Raw genomic sequence first — 6,000 nt, forward strand, 5'->3', positions numbered from 1 at the left:
TTGTTGGTGAATTTGAAGGTTATGAATAATTTTTCCAACATAATAATGTCATGTATGCTAAGGTTTCTGATATACGTCATTATAGTATATAAAAGGTGAAATATGTACCATTGAGATTGTTTATACTAACAAATTATATTTTTTGTTGTAGGTTGATAGGTGATTATTTGTTACCACCATCAAATATTCTCCCTTGCTCGTACTAAGGATTATGTGCCACTATGGAACATATTGGAATGGAGTATCAATCAATAGATGCTTGTCCAACTCATAAATAAGAGGCACAATATATAAATTCATATATTTCACTTGCTACTTACCTAGTTGAATGAACAACATTAGTTAATTATTGTGGTCATTTCACTCTAGAACTTATAATTATATGTAGGTAACAATAAAATAATAAAATACCTTGAACAATCATTGTCAACATAATGTGCTCCCTCTTTATTGATATCCATGGAGGAAGGTTATTGTTGATAATAAAAATAGGCCACACTAAGTAAATAGATTAAATTTCAATTATAGTCAAAAAGTGTGGAGTTATATCCTTATCTACTGGAATTTATATTCGGTTCAACAAAATAATATTGATCAATGCTTCCAAGGTTGGACATGTCCTTCTAAGGAGGTTAATATTGGCTTTCTATGGAAAATTACTCTACCCCATCTCTGGTGAAGAATCTGGAAAGAAATAAATAATAGAATTTTTAGAGACAACGAAATTCCAAAATGGGTTCTTGGTCATAATATAATTAGAGCTATCAAGGAAAACTTCAATTCTAATAGAAAACTAAGTGATGATATCCAAATCAACAACCCTATGCAGACTAAAGGCTATAAAATCAAAATTGATGATCAAACACAGAATGTAAAATGAGAATCTCCTCTTACGGGTTGGATTAAAGGTAACTTTGATGGTGTTACTAAAGGAAATCCTGGAAAAGATGGTTGTGGAGGGGTTTTGAGGGACCATACAAGTAGAATTGTTGATACTATTGCCATCCCTATAGGGACTTCTACTAGCCATTAAGCTGAAGCTACAACAATGTTGTATTCTATGAGGTTGGTTGTGGATTCTAGTTATTAGAATATTTGGATGGAAGGAGATTTGCTTAATATTATTAATATGCTTAATAACACGGGTCTAATTACTTAGATAATTGAGGGAAGTATAATGGAAATCAAAAACCTTATTAATAAATTTGATAATGTTATATTCTCTCATAGTTTTTGGGAGGGTAATTTAGTTGTTGATTAGATTGCCAACCAAGCTATCTATAGGTAAAGCAAGTTGAGATGGAAAGCTGACCTATGCAAGGATGTGGAGCTAATGGAAATAGTTAATCATGAAGGACACATGCTAGAGAAGGAAAGATTTCCTAAGATTGGAAAATTTATGAAGAGGAGTGGTGGGTTTACGAAGGACAGTTTGAGATTCCCTAGGAAGTACCTTTGTGCTATTATGACTTGCATTTGGCATGTAAGTAAGGTTAATAGCTCCTCAACAATCTTCAAAACTTTATTACCTTTTCTAGTTTTCACTATTCTGGTGATTTGCAGGGGAAAACAAGTTTTCAAAATGGGAGGGGAACCTAGAAAGAAAGAGCAGAGGAATTGTAGGGTGTGGAAGGCTAAGGCCTCTGTGTGGAAGATTTTGTAGAAAGGAAAAGTGATGACCTACATTGAGAGACTCCATGGGTATAAAGCTCACATTACTAATACCTTCTTTAAAAACTGGTTTGAAGATGGGGTCACTTTGCATGGGGTCACGGTGAAATTGACTGAAGAATTTATTGCTGAGATTACAAGGCTTCCTATGGAAGGGATTAAATTCAACAAGGGAACTAGTATCTCCAATATGGCTTTCAAGAAATTTCTAAAGACAGAAGCTGAAGAGAAGAATCTAAAGAAAAATGGTGAATTTTATGAACTAAATCAAATTAAGGTTATCTAGAGGGACATGTTGTCATGTATCCATGAGTATTTTATTCTTGATGGTAGGGCTAAGAGAGTCCATAAATTTTACTTTGTTTTCCTAAATCATTTAAGGCATAAAGATAGGATTTCCTTTCCTTTTTTTAAAAAATACTCTATGTTTCAAAGCCTATATGCTCATAGGAAGAAAGTTTCCTAACTTATGCTTCATGAAGGTTTAATATTACTTATTGAAAACTTTTGTAAGAGTAAGGCTATAAAGCCCTCTTCGGTTCTAGAGAAGAGGAAAGGGTCTAGAAATGATCCCCACTCTAAGAGAATAAAGGCTGAAGAAGGGACTAGTGATAGCAAGAAGGTTTTCAAATGGGAGAGGACAAAGAAAAATGCTGAGGAAATTAAAATTTTTGAGAATTTTGATAATGATGAGAAAATAGAAATGGGGGAACTTAGTTCTAACCTAGATAGTTACTCTGGGAGCAAAGGGATGTCAATTGGTAAAGATAATGTAGAGGGAAGTACAAATATTGATTCAAATGTTAGGTTAGAAGCCCTTAGGGAGGATGAAGAAAAATAGAGTGAACACCCTTCTCATATGAAGAGTAATGCCAGTGAGGAGAAAATAGAGGAGGATACTAGTCAGGAAATTGAAGATAAAGGCCCTGCCAATAAGGACAATAACTAGGGTAAAGAAGAAAAGGAGGAGAGGATGGAGAATTTGGATATTAATACTGATACCTAGATCAATATTGTGACTATTGTGATTGTTCTGAGTGTAGGGCTGTGGTTAATGGGAGGAATGAATCTCAGGATGCTAAGCTTTCCTTTCTTCAAACTACTAAGCTTAAAGTAGAGACTTCCCTTCAGGGTTATTCTTGGTTGTATAATGAAATAATGGTTCTCAAGAAGAAAATGGGGGTTATGCAAAAAGAATTGGAACTTGAATGCACTAAGAGAGCTAAGATGGAAGTGAAAATTAGTAACATGCCTGAAAAGCTTAAAGAATATGAGTAGGAGCTTCATTACTTAATAAAGGAAAGTGATCAAAAAATGGAACAGGTCACTTCTAATCTGTGTGATGCGATGGTTAGTCTGGGTAAGAAGAGTAATAAGGAGATTATAGGAGGACCTAGTATGTGAACTAGGCATAACATAAGGAAAAAGGTTTTTGAGGCTCATGAGGCTCATGTTCTTATTGTAACTAACATAATCTAGAGTATTTTAGAAGCAAGTAAAGAGGTGGTGAATATTATTAAAGAGTTGGTGTAAGTGTTGGTTGTGGAGCAAGTGTGTTGGTTGATAGTCTGGGTGGTTTTTCTGGTTTTTACTTTTTTCTTTCTAGCTTTTTTAAACTCTAGGTTCCAAGTCCTTGTAAAACCTAGTTGCTTTTTATAGTTTAAAATTTTGGTTTTAGGTCCCTATAAAACCTGGTTTTGATGTTTTAAACTTTAGGTTTTAGGTCCTTGTAAAATCTAGTGGTACTTTAATGTTTATCTTTAGTTTTTTGTAAAGGGTTTTGGGTCCCTTCAACACTTACTTTTACCATAATCTAAAATAGATTGCCCTGAATGTCATACAAGCAGATATCAAGATGATCAAGTGACAAACAAGTTGCCTCATAAGTTTCTTCATTACATCCCCATTATTCCACGTCTTAAATGATTATTTAGGTGCAGTAGGTTGGCACAATTTATTGATTACCATACACACAATAGAAGTTGAGATGACATTATTTGAATGCATGTGGATGGTTCAACATTTATGGACATAGATGAAAAGTGGCCACACTTTAAAGAAGAACCTCAAAATCTCAGGCTTTCTCTGGCAATTGATAATGTTAATCCATTTGGAGAGATGCTATCTGTTTACTCGGTCTGGCCTATTTTTGTTATCAACAATAACCTTCTTCCATGGATACCAACAAAGAGGGAGCACATTATGTTGACAATGATTGTTCAAGGTATTTTATTATTTTATTGTTACCTACATGTAATTATAAGTCTTGGAGTGAAATGACCACAATAATTAACTAATGTTGTTCATTCAACTAGGTAAGTAACAAGTGAAATATATGAAAGTATATATTGTGCCTCTTATTGATGAGTTTGTAGTGTTATGGAATGGTTACACTATGTATGATATCTCTAGACCAATTGGAAAAAAACAATTTCAATTCCATGCAATTCTTGTGTGGACAATTCATGATGCCCTAGGGTTGACACATTTTTGTGGTATGTTATGTTCAAATCTAGTTGTACTCGATAATGCTAATTCCAAAAATGAACATATTTAATCCAACTGTATCATTATCTTGTAGGTCTTCAAACAAAGAGAAAATTTGCATGTCTAATGTGTGGTCCAAAGATGATATTTTGTCATTACAAAATTTTAAGAAAGAAGGTGTTTGATGAGAACAGGCACTTCCTCCACATAAATCATAAGTATGGAAGTGCCAAAAAAAATCTTTTCAATGGGAAATAAGAGACTGCATCAAAGCCATGAGGAATGACACCTCGCCTATGTCAGTTGGAATACAATAGAATTCAAGGTCGTTAAGGCATCAATACTGACCACCTTCCAAAGGGACTAAAATGTTATCCCAAAGAATTTACTAGGCTTCCCTACTATGGGCAGCTACAAATTATGCATTTGTTTGATACTATGCATATTGTAAAGAATGTAATAGAGACACTATGGAAAATATTGGATGGAAGGCATGACAAAGAATAACTTACCAAAATTTGTAGTGACATTCATGATTCCAATAATGCAATGAAAAATATCATTGAATCAAATAGCAATGGAAACCAGATTAATGCAAGTGTCCTTCCTTGGTTATTAATAGAGCAACAAAGTAATGCCATAAAAGAAGTCATACAAAAAATTCAATTTCCTATAGGATTTTTTGTGAATATAAGCAATCTCATATAAAAAAAAGAAAGAATTTGGCCCAAGGCTGAAATGCATGATTAACACACCTTCATCAAGGTAAGTCACAATCTTTTGTATTTATAATATATTTGTGAAACTGCATTCAATTTTCATTATATTATGTTAGAAAGGAATGAAATGATCAATTGATAATTGTTGCAGTATGTACTACCCCTATCACTCCCAAAAAAAATTGACAATAATATCAAACAAGTGATATATGATCTTGGAAAATACATTTGGTAAGAAGTGATATTTGTTTAATATATCAAACAAGTAATATATTGTAAAGTCTCATATTTATATGTTTTTCTATCTTGAATTCCTTGTAGGTGGTTGTCATCTAAATAAATCCATAAAGAAGATATTAAATATTGGAAAAAATGAATTTGTCTACTAATGTGTGAATTACAAAAGTGTTTACCTTCAATTTTTTTTTAATGCACAAGAACACTACCTCATACACCTAATTGAGGAGATTGAATTGTGTGGACCTATATAGCCTAGGTCAATGTGGATGGTTGAGAGACACTTGAAACTTTTGAAGAGTTTGGTTCAACAAAGAGAACATCTTGGGGGTTCTATGATTGAGGGATATATGGTATACTATATGATGGTTTACATTACTCCATATCTTCCTAATCTGGCAACAAAGACCCATATAGATTGCATTTGGGATCTTGACTCCATTAAAAAATTTGGAAGGGAGTACTCGATGGGGAATGGTAGATTTAAGAAAGTGAAAGGTAATCAATTATGAGATGTTATTGTAGTTAATTAATTATAATCTTCAAAATAAATCTATTGTAAATCATCCATTTAATTTTGTCAAGCTATTAAAGAGTGGGATGCAATACATTTGTTTATTGCAAACAATCAAGATTGGATGATAGTATGGATTTAAAAATGTCAACATTATAGTCATAGATTAAAATGGTAATCCATGTCTTCATTGGTTAAAGAAGCTCATTGTAATGGAGATCCCAACATTACACAAAAGGAAATAGATTTAGCATATGGTTTAAGAGATCTCCAAGTACTTATAAATTTGTTAATCAACCATATTTTTTGAGCTCATGATGCAATAATTTATACATGTTTGACATTATTGTAGGTGAAAAAGCACAAGTCTAT

The sequence above is a fragment of the Cupressus sempervirens genome, chromosome 3, assembly GCF_028749045.1.
Source record: "Cupressus sempervirens isolate cs-2001-9-10 chromosome 3, ASM2874904v1, whole genome shotgun sequence".
Taxonomy (NCBI): domain Eukaryota; kingdom Viridiplantae; phylum Streptophyta; class Pinopsida; order Cupressales; family Cupressaceae; genus Cupressus; species Cupressus sempervirens.